This window comes from Aegilops tauschii, chromosome 3 (genome assembly GCF_002575655.3).
Source record: "Aegilops tauschii subsp. strangulata cultivar AL8/78 chromosome 3, Aet v6.0, whole genome shotgun sequence".
Lineage (NCBI taxonomy): Eukaryota > Viridiplantae > Streptophyta > Magnoliopsida > Poales > Poaceae > Aegilops > Aegilops tauschii.
The window spans coordinates 441,044,263-441,056,084 of record NC_053037.3 but is presented as its reverse complement, the minus strand read 5'-3'; positions in this window follow the sequence as shown (position 1 = coordinate 441,056,084).

Sequence of the window (11,822 nt, the reverse complement as noted above, 5' to 3'; positions counted from 1 at the left end):
CCAACCCGAATCTCGAGGGCGAGATTCACCTTAAGGGGGGTAGGTTTGTAACATCCCAAATTTTAAATTTGGAATGTTATACAATAGATCATCATTGCGTATCATATTTTTTTTTGCATCTTGGCTAGATCCTAGAAATTCTACGCAACTCAAGGACCCACGGAGAGAGTTGGGGATTTCGTTATTTTCATATTTGGGTTTTCTCAAATTTTGAAAATAGGATCATTTGATTTTATTTATTTTATCTTCAATTATTTCAATAATAAAAATAAGAGAGAGGGAATAAAATGACTTTCCCAAAATAAATAAATATTGAGGATTTAATAATAAAATCAAATAAGATTTTATTTTGGATTTTATCGCTATTTTATTCGAATTTAGGAAAAAAATATGCGTTTTTCAAAATTGCATTTTAGGCCCAAATAAATGTTCATCTTGTCCAGCTTGATTTTAGAGGACGGGGAAAATTTATTTCGGGATTTTTGGAGTCTGTTTAGTATTTCTTTTAATAGTTTTTCTGCGCGAAACTATTGAAAAACAACGAACCGACCTAACCGGGCCGTGTCCGCCTGGGACACTGACCCGGCTGGGCCTTTAAAGCCCGAGGCGCCCGAGCCGCCCCAGCCCCGCCAAACCCTAGCGCCGCCGCGCCCCGCCGCCACCGTCCCGACCGCCGCCGCCCGTCCCGACCGCCGCCGCCTCGTCGACCGCCGCCGCCGCCTCGTCCCGCCTCGTCGACCGCCGCCGCCGTCGCCCCGCTCGTCGGAGCCCGACGCCGGACTTCGCCGGAGGTAGCCGCCGCGCCACCGACGGTTTTCTTCGGAAAAACCGCCCGGTTTTTTTTAAACCGGGGTTGTTTTTTTATTAGATCGGTTTCATTTTTTTTTTCCGGTTTAGTTTATTTAGCGAACGCCCGTTCGTACATTCATTTTAACGAACGGTTTTCGTCATTTAGCCGCAGACAGCGAACGTTCGTTTGTTAGCCTGTTCGTTAGTTTTTCTTTTTCTCAGAATTTTTGCGATTATTTTTTATCGTTATTTCCGATCTGTTTTTCGTTTTAGTATAACTTTTCGCTCGTTTATCAGAATCAGGCGATTCAAGCGCCTAGAGTTTCGTCTCGAAAACCTCTTTCCGTTTAACCAACTTAAACAAGTTTTTGCTATTGTAAAATTTGACTTAGGTCCAGATTAGTAAATGGAGATTGTTTCTTTCGCCGTTTGAGTTTCGTTGCTTCGTTCGATTTGATTCTTTTTGCAAACCGGAGTTCTTAAGTTGAACTTTCTGGTTAGATCTCTTATTTTGAGTTTTACTCGTGCACCCTTGCTTGATTGCTTATGTATGTATTGTTTGTTTGCGATAGAGTACCCGGAGTGCGAAGCGTGCTACTACGAGTCTCTAGGTTTCACGGATCATCAGCAAGGCAAGTAACACTTTGATCATACCTCTTTACCACCCAGTTTTATTGCATTAGATCAACCCTCAAACTATTTCATGGTTAGGAACTGTTTAATATGTGGGTTTTGGGAAGTAGATGAGGTAGTACCTATTGCCCTGTTTATTATCAAACCGTTGGGAGTTACTTCTACGTTTGCTTATATTGCTATGCTATGCTCGTAGACGTGGATTGGGTTTGAGTGAATTTCCATGACAGATGTGAGGATGTTAATTAATGGTTCAACTTAAGGTGGTTACTTTAATTCACATCTGGGTGGATTGAGGCACCTGGGGAACCTAGTGTTGCCTGTATTTTTGGATATCCCGGAGTACCCGTGAGATTATTGTAGCGACCAGACCTCAAACAGTCTGTGCTACTGTGCACCAGTGTCATCCCTGGATCAGTAATGCTGACACGCACAGTAGAAGTGGAGGATTTATAACAGAGTAGCAATCACACACTTATTACAACGAATATCTCAAAAGAGAATAAGTATGATAAATATGGCTTAAGGCCATCTAAAAACGATAACAGTGGAAGGGTTCGAAGACAAGTGAGTCCATCAACTCCAACGGCATCACTGAGTATAAGACCACGACCTAAGGCACCTTACTCGTCGTCTAAAAAGTCTGCAACACGAAACGTTGCAGCCCGAAAACGGGTCAGCACATGGAATATGCTGGCAATGTAACACATAGAGAATAATGAACATAATAATGCTAGACTACATGCATATATGGCTGGTAGAAAGCTCTATGGTTACAGTTTTGCGAAAAGCCAATTTTTCCCTACTGCAAAGGAATAAATTTTATTTAACTATCATGGTGGTTGTTAAACATTGAGAAGGTACCTCCAACTCAATCCCAATTAAGTATCAATCATTAACCCAACAAAATTAATTAAAGTAACATGGTGATGAGATTCACATGATAATCCAGGTACTAGATACTCAAGTTGTCCATAACCGGGGACACGGCTAACCATGATTAGTTTGTACACTCTGCAGAGGTTTGTGCACTTTTCCCCACAAGACTCGATCGCCTCCGCTTGATTCTCGCACTGCATGATGTTTGAGAAACGGATGACCGAGACACAGTCTTTCAGAAGCGTAAACTCTCTACTCTGGGTAGACCGTACCACCTACATCCCCTACATCTGCTAGTCTACCTCTTCAAGAGCTCACACAACTTAATCAACTATGCTAGAGCCCATAATAGCTTGTGGCTGCACACGGAAGTTTCTAGCATGAATAATCTCATGATCCCTTTGAGCCTGGGTGGCGGTCCATAGGATGATCACACGGGTACTCCGGGATATCCAAAAATACAGGCAGCACTGGGTTCTCCAGGTGCCTCAATCCACCTAGATGTGAGTTTTAGTTGCCACCTTAAGTAAACCATTAATTAACAATCTCACATCTGTCATGAATATCTCTCAAACCCAATCCACGTCTACGAGCATAGCATGGCAATATAAGCAAACGTAGAAGTAACTCCCAAGGGTTTGATAAATAAAACAGGTAATAGGTACTACCTCAACTACTTCCCAATACCCACAGTTTAATTAGATCCTAACCATGCAGTGTTTGAGGATTGATCTAATGCAATAAAAACTGGGTATGGAAAAGTATGATCAAAGTGTTACTTGCCTTGCTGATGATCCGCGTAACCTAGAGATTCGAAGTAACAAGCGGCGCACTCCGGGTACTCTATCACAAACAAACAAGCAAACAATAAGTACTCATCTAATGCACAAGTAAAACTCAAATAAAGATCTAACCAGAAAGTTCAACTTAAGAACTCCGGTTTGCAAAAAGAATCAAATCGAACGAAGCAACGAAAATCAAACGGCGAAAGAAACAAGCTTCGTTTACTAATCTGGATCTAGGTCAAATTTTACAGTAGCAAAAACTTGTTTGAGTGGGTTAAGCGGAAAGAGAATTTCGAGACGAAACTCTAGGCGCTTGAATCGCCTGATTCCGATAAACGAGCGAAAAGTTAAACGAAAACGAAGTTCTGATCGGAAATCACGATCTGGAATAATCGCGGAAAATCCGACGAAAAAGAAAACTGACGAACAGTTAAACGAACGAACGTTCGTTAACAGCGACAATCCGACGAACACGTTCGTTAAAACGAACGGGTCGGTGAACGTTCACTAAATAACAAAAACGAAAAAAATAAACCGATCTGAAAAAAACGAAAACTAGGGTTTAGGAAAAAATAAAAATAAAAAATAAACCGAATCAGTTTAAAAAAAAACCGGACTCGGGCGGCGGCGGCTTCGGCTACCTCGGCGGGAGCTCCGGCGGGGCTCGGGCGACGGCTCGGGCGGCGGCGGGGCTCGGCGGGAGGCGGCGGGCGGCGGCGCACGGCTGCGGGGCGGCGGCGCGAGCGGCGGCGGCGCGGGTGCTGCAGGCGGCGGCGGCGGGTGCGGGTTGGGGCGGCGGCGGGGTGAGGAGACGAGGCGGGGTGGGGGTATATAAGGAGGGGGAGGGGGTGGCGTGGAGAAGGGGGCAAGGCGGCGGTGGCGAGGCGTGCTCGAGGCGGACTCGGGCGGCGGCGCAGCGGCGTGCTGGGGAGGGAGACGACGCGGGCGGGCGGGCCTGGCTCGGTTGGGCCTCGGCCCAGTCGGGCGCGGTTTTTTTTTTAAAATATTCGCCGAATCTAAAAAAAATCACAAAAGAATAAATAAAGATCCAAAAATGATAAAACAAATTTTCCCCGTCTAATTAAAATAATTAGAATAGGGTGTACATTTTCTTGGCCCAAAAATGCAGTTTTGAAAACGTGCAATTTTTTTAATGCAATTAAAATTGCAAATAAAATCCGAATAAAATCAAATATTTGATTTTAATATTTTACCTCCAATATTTCAATTATTTTGGAGAAGTCATATTTTCTCCTCTCATTTATTTTAATATGAAATATTTTTCGGAGAGAAAAATAATTAAAACCAAAAATCCTCGTTTTATTATTTGATAAAAATCAAATATGAAAAATAGGGAAAATCCCCAACTCTCTCCGAGGGTCCTTGAGTTGCTTAGAATTTATCGAGGATTTGCCAAAATGCAATAAAATATGCTATGCAATGATGATCTAATGTATAACATTCCAAATTGAAAATTTGGGATATTACAATTGTCCTATGGATCGCCACCCAGGCTCAAAGGGATCATGAGATTATTCATGCTAGAAACTTCCATGTGCAGCCACAAGCTATTATGGGCTCTAGCATAGTTGAGTAGGTTACATGACCTCTTGAAGAGGTGGGCTAGCAGATGTAGGGGAAAGTAGGTGTAACTGTGCACCCGGAGTAAAGAGTTATTGTTTCTGAAAGACTTTGTCTCGGTCATCCGTTTCTCAAACACCATGTAGTGCGAGAAATCAAACGGAGGAGATCGAGTCTTGTGGGGAAAAGTGCACAAACCTTTGCAGAGTGTACAAACTAATCATGGTTAGCCGTGTCCCCGGTTATGGACATCTTGAGTATCTAGTTCTTGGATTATCATGTGAATCTCATCATCATGTTACTTAATTTAATTTGATTGGGTTAATCACGTTCTTAATTGGGATTGAGTTGGAGGTACCTTCTCAATGTTTAACAACCACCATGATAGTTAAATAAAATTTATTCCTTTGTTGTAGGAAAAAATTGGCTTTTCGCAAACTGTAACCATAGAGCTTTCCACCAGCCATATGTGCATGTAGTGATAGCATTCTTCTGTTCATTACTCTCTATGTGTTACTTTGCCAACATATTCCATGTGCTAAGCCGTTTTCGGGCTGCAACGTATCATGTTGCAGACTTGTCAGACGACGAGTAAGGAGCCCTAGGTCGTGGTCTTATACTCAGTGATGCCGTTGGAGTTGATGGACTCACTTTATCTTCCAAGCCTTCCGCTGTTATCGTATTTAGATGGCCTTAAGCCATATTTATTTTAATAAGTTCTCTCTTGAGACTATTCGATGTAATAAGTGTGTGGTTGCTACTCTGTTATAAATCCTTCAAGTATTGTGCGTGTCAGCATTACCGATCCAGGGATGACACTGATGCACAGAGACTAGACTGTTTGAGGTCTGGTCGCTACAATTTTCCATCATATTAATCTCCCGTTATTTCCATTACTGTTTACTTGCTTTCTTTACTTTTAGTCTTTATCATAAAAATACCAAAAATATTATCTTATCATCTCTATCAGATCTCACTTTTGCAAGTGGCCGTGAAGGGATTGACAACCCCTTTATCGCGTTGGTTGCAAGGTTCTTATTTGTTTGTGTAGGTACGAGGGACTTGCGTGTGGCCTCCTACTGGATTGATACCTTGGTTCTCAAAAACTGAGGGAAATATTTACGCTACTTTGCTGCATCACCCTTTCCTCTTCAAGGGAAAACCAACGCATTGCTCAAGAGGTAGCATGTCTCAGCACGACGAACTGGAGCAACGGTGCATACTCAGGGAGAACACTTATACCTGGAAATTTAGTGAGGGATTATCTTATAATGCTACCGCCGTACTAAGCAAAATAAGATGCATAAAAGATAAGCATCACATGCAATCAAAATATGTGACATGATATGGCCATCATCATCTTGTGCCTTTGATCTCTATCTCCAAAGCACCGTCATGATCTCCTTCGTCACCGGCTTGACACCTTGATCTCCATCGTAGCATCGTTGTCGTCTCGCCAACTATTGCTTCTATGACTATCACTACCGCTTAGTGATAAAGTAAAGCAATTACATGGCGATTGCATTTCATACAATAAAGCGACAACCATAAGGGTCCTGCCAGTTGCCGATAACGTCTACAAAACATGATCATCTCATACAACAATTTATATCTCATCACGTCTTGACCATATCACATCACAGCATGCCCTTTAAAAACAAGTTAGACGTCCTCTACTTTGTTGTTGCAAGTTTTACGTGGCTGCTACGGGCTTCTAGCAAGAACCGTTCTTACCCACGCATTAAAACCACAACGATTTTTCGTCAAGTGTGTTGTTTTAACCTTCAACAAGGACCAGTCATAGTCAAACTCGATTCAACTAAAGTTGGAGAAACAGACACCTGCTAGCCACATGTGTGCGAAGCACGTCGGTAGAACCAGTCTCATGAACGCGGTCATGTAATGTCGGTCTGGGCCGCTTCATCCAACAATACCGCTGAATCAAGGTAAGACGTTGGTGGTAAGCAGTATGACTATTATCGCCCACAACTCTTTGTGTTCTACTCGTGCATATCATCTACGCATAGACCTGGCTCGGATGCCACTGTTGGGTAACATAGCATGCAATTTCAAAAAAATTCCTACGATCACGCAAGATCTATCTTGGAGATGCATAGCAATGAGGGGGGAGAGTGTGTACACGTACCCTCGTAGACCGAAAGCGGAAGTGTTATGTTAACGCGGTTGATGTAGTCGAACGTGTTCGCGATCCAACCGATCAATTACCAAACATACAACACCTCCGAGTCCAGCACATGTTCAGCTCGATGACATCCCTCAAGCTCTTAATCTAGCAGAGGGTCAAGGGAGAGTTTCTTCAGCACGACGGCGTGGTGACGGTGATGGTGATGTGATCCACGCATGGCTTCACCTAAGCACTACAACGCTATGACCGGAGGAGCAAACTGTGGAGAGAGACGCCCACTACAAAAAAATACACTTTTGTGACGATACGTGTTTGTCACAGTAGGTCACGTTTTTCGTCATGCATGTACATCCACGACGATTGTATGACAGAATCAAGATAGTCATACATGTGCTGTCGTAGAAGTGTTCCATGACATTACCAAAATTATCATCACGGAAGTGTCCACTTCCATGACGATAAATCGCGCGTCACAGAAGTGCTTTCGTCAAGGGTGATCGACACGTGGCATCCACCGTCACGGGTCGCCATTAAGCTATCGGGTCTGGTCTTGGATCCGATAACCCGTTAACAGCCCGGACCAATGGGAAATTTCCATGTGTAAAATTCTGATTGGCCGGAGGAAACACGTGTCAGCTTGTCAGTGGGTCAGATAGGCGCCTATGATATGTCGACACGTGCGACTGCCCACCACTGGCCCATTTAGCTTACAAAGGTTGGCCCGTTTGACCTGGTCAAAAGTTAGCGGGTTGGCCCATGAAAAGCCTGTTAACGGTCTCTTCGCAAATAGCCCATTTTACGACCCGGTAACTCACGGCCCGTTAGGGCCTACACGAAATCGGCCCAACAACGTCATGTGGGTCGTAGAATATAACACCAGCCCATTTCACTTTCGGCCCACGTATGGCCCACGACATCTTTCGACCCATATGAGGCCTTCGTATCTTTAGGCCCTTTAGAGGCCCACGGTGACTCTAGCCCATAATGAACAGTAAATTTCTTTGTACCCGTTAACGGCCCATGATTCACATGGGCCGTTTCCAGCCCGTGTTAGCTTTTGGCCTACTGACGGCCCATACGTTCTTGGGCTCCTTTCCGACCCTCGATTACTTCCGGCCCGTTACTAGCATGTTCCCCTAATGGGCCAAATTCAGCCCGTGGCAAGAGTCGGCCTGTTTCTGGCCTGTTAACCTGTTGCGCCGTTTCCAGCCCGTCCTATATTCTGCCTATTAACGACCCGTTATGCCTGTGACAGAATTAAGCCTTTGCTGTCCTCCGGCCTGTTAACAGCCTGTTACCATGCTGGGCCGATACCAATTACGCCCGTTTACGGCCCATGTAGACCCATTTATCCGACGGCCCGAGGCCCACCGATTCTACGGCCCTGTTGGAGGCCCATTTATCGATGGCCCGTAGGAGGCCCATGGATCCTACGGCCCGTAGCAGGGTCAAGGTTACCACGGTCTGTATATGGCCCATGGTTGTTGCGGCCACTAGCAAACCAGGGAAAAAGAAGACTAGGAAATAAATAAGCCCGAAACTAACGCTAGGCTATTAAGGTGATTGCATAGATTACATCCACTGGGCATCAAAGATCGCCACCAGTGCAAATATAGGGAACGCCCTACACTATACAAAAATGGCTTGTTGTTTTCTTTAGCCGGTGGCTGCACGTTAAGAACAAATTTTGTATCGCAACATTACAAATTACAACTATAAAACAAAAGGAAGGTTGGCATAAAAGTTAACAGTCTGGCAGATAAATGCACCACCAGAAGTTCAGAAGCTCAGTTCATTTGACCTGACTGTTATGTTTTCATGTTGTATTGTCCGATGGAGCACCATAACCTTCGCCTTCATTTCTCCTAGGCTCCTGAACAACATAGCAAATGTCTGATAGTCTGGTTTCAAAACCATGCATATCTTGACGACATCAAACAATGTCTGTCCTTGTTTCACGAAGGGTCTCTGTTAGGGAATGGACTTGTGTCTGGAGCGCAGATATAACATTGTTTTGAGCTTGCATATCTTGATCATGAGGCAGTTTGGACGAGATTGCCTTAACAACCAACCCAATATTACGCAGGAACATGCTTTTGGCACTGTTAGTGGACAGGTACTGACCCACTGCAGCAAGAGCTGACATTGCGGTTATAGTTGCCTCGCCACCTTCAGAAGGTGGTGGTTCCACCATTTTTTCCATAGCTTGCTGAAAAGTTGAGTTTTTACATTAGTAGTACCAGAACAGAAGATATTAAGGAGGCAGCAAAACCAAACAAAATACCTTTGGTCTATATACATAACTTATTCTCGTGAACCCATGTAAAATATTAGTTGTATTTTACTGCAAAGTACATAATAAAACTAGGTTCCAAACATATGACCATGTACCATGGCTAATGTATTGTCTATTTCTTCACATCGTATTGACAGCTAAGGATAAAGAGACAAAGTTTATAATACGGTAAGCATAGTATGACATCATTCATATCACAAAACAACTGAGAACAGACAAACAGGCAATTGTAATGTTGTGTGGGCAAGTCCAGCACGGAACTAGATTACAGGTCAAGATCAAAGGAACATCACTCCTCTCTTTTAAACCTTGTAAGGTGCAATGATACGCTAAGAAAATTGTGTATAAAATTGAAAAGAGTAATAGACATTGGCTGCAAACCATGTAGTTCAAGGCACAAGTCAGAGTAAGTAGTAGTTAAAAGGCATGAGGATTAAGGACTTACAACAGCGGCTTTGACTGGTGTAGTCATGCCCTTCGTCTTGCTGGTGTGACAGTCCTTGAAGGTTTCCACATCATTTGGTTTCAGGTACTTTTTGGGCCTTGCGGGCTTTCCTCTGCATTTGGAACAAGTCAATATAGATATGATAATATGGTACAGCGAAAAGAGTGAAACAACAGCTAATTACAAGAGCCTCACAGTGTGCAATATAGCTACGAGATCCTGTCGTCTGTTGGAATTTCACTTTCGTACGGTTGGCCTTGTTCTTTGAACAGTTCACCTACAAGAAGATAGATTTGTGTGGCACATGCGTAAATAGGACTTCAACATGTGATCTGATCACAGATATATAATGTACCTGATACTTTGGATCAAACCAGTGTTTAACGAGGCCTCTCCAGTCTTCATCCGATATATTTTCCACTGGAGATGTTTGGGCAAGTTCACTGTTAGCCTTGCCTTCAAAGTGAGTTTTCCTCAAGTTATACCGATACTGTCGCAGAGCAGACTTGAAAACATGGGTGCAATCTTGTCTAGTTTCATCATCTTGGCTATCCAACTTGAACCTCATCTATAAAAAATTATGGGAGTCTCATTATCAGCAACCTAGAAAGTATGGGACAGAGCAAGACGATATTACTAGTTTCCATACATAACCATACTTACAGATAAATGGTCGAGGAAGGTGTTGAACTGGGTTTCATCTTTGTCATTCCTGTACTGAATCCATGTTGGGAGGATACGTACATGACAGCTAACGGCAACCGCTGCCTCTGATACTAACTTGGTTGACTTTGTACCATCACGTGGCCTTTTTAAACCTACCTCAAAATGGATCTCCATTCTTACTCCTCTAGATTTAGTTAACCTATCGAGCATTATCCCTGATGTTTGTTTCCTCTTGTGCCTAGGTGCTAGTCCAACAACGAACATAGGAAGTGTTAGTGTACATCAAACTGTGAGACTACATATAAAGAAGCATGAAACTGTAACTTGACTGCAGCAACTACCTTCTTGTTGTTGAAGCTCACAAAGTTCATCTAATCTTGCCAACTCATCTTGTGTCAATAGTGCTTCAGAAGTAGTGTCAGGTGGCAAGGGAGCTTGGGAATGTGTTGCTAGCTAAGTTGACCAAGAGTAACTAGTGCAGCTGGTGGTACTGTGGAAGGTGTTGCAACAAATAGGGCTATCTCTGCTTGTTTGGTGGCAGCTATTTGTTTCTGTTTGGCTTGTTCTGCAGCTCGTGTAGCACGGGATACCCTGTTTGTTCAACTTTCCTGCTGGACTTTGACCTTCTATTGCATCATCAGTACCAGCAGAATCTGCAGGATTCTTCCGCTTCCCTTTCCCTGTCATTCTGTGTTGCTTCCTCTTTCTCTGTGCCATGTGAAGTCAAGCCGACAAAAAACGAATAACAATTTAGTTCTTCAAAACAAATTGATGCATGATACAGACAAACTAAACTTTGATGTTAGACAACCACATGATAGGAGGATGTAATATGTACGAAAAACAGGACGGCATGAGAAACCAGAACTATGATGTGTAAACTAAGCAGAAGACATTTCACTAAATTAGAAGCAATGCAATGGAAGGTAGACACCATATGAAAGATGCTACAAATATCGCTCTGCCAAGTTAATAGTGTCTCATCATAAATGGCGTTTAAACAAATGTGAAGCAGTACAAGAAATAAAACATATGCAAGATGCAAACAACATCACACTACCCAGTTAAAGGTCTCTCGTCATTAGTGCCATTGCATATTCACAGCATTGCATATTCACAGCTTATGATGTGTAAACTAAGGAGAATGCATTTCAACAAATTAGAAGCAATGAAAGCTAGACACCATATGAAAGATGCAACGATTATCACTCTACCAAGTTAAAACTGTCTCGTCATAAGTGTGATTTCAACAAATTAGAAGTAGTACAAGCTAGAAAGGAATGCGAGATGTAACCTATATCACACTCCCAAGTCAAACGTGTCTTATGATAAGTGATTGTTGGAGGTTACACAACAGTAGTACTTTGATGTAAGAACATGGTGTGATAGACAAATATTGTATGTTCTAGAAATAGGAACACGTGTCTTATTCACAAGTATAGTGTGTAAAGTAAGCAGATGGAATTCAACAAAATTAGAAGCAATACAAGCTAGACATCATACATAACATGCAACCAAATATAACAGTGCCAAGTTAGAGGGAGCACCTGTGATGGTGCACTAGGGGAGACGTGCTCATCATCAACACAACTACGTTGAGTG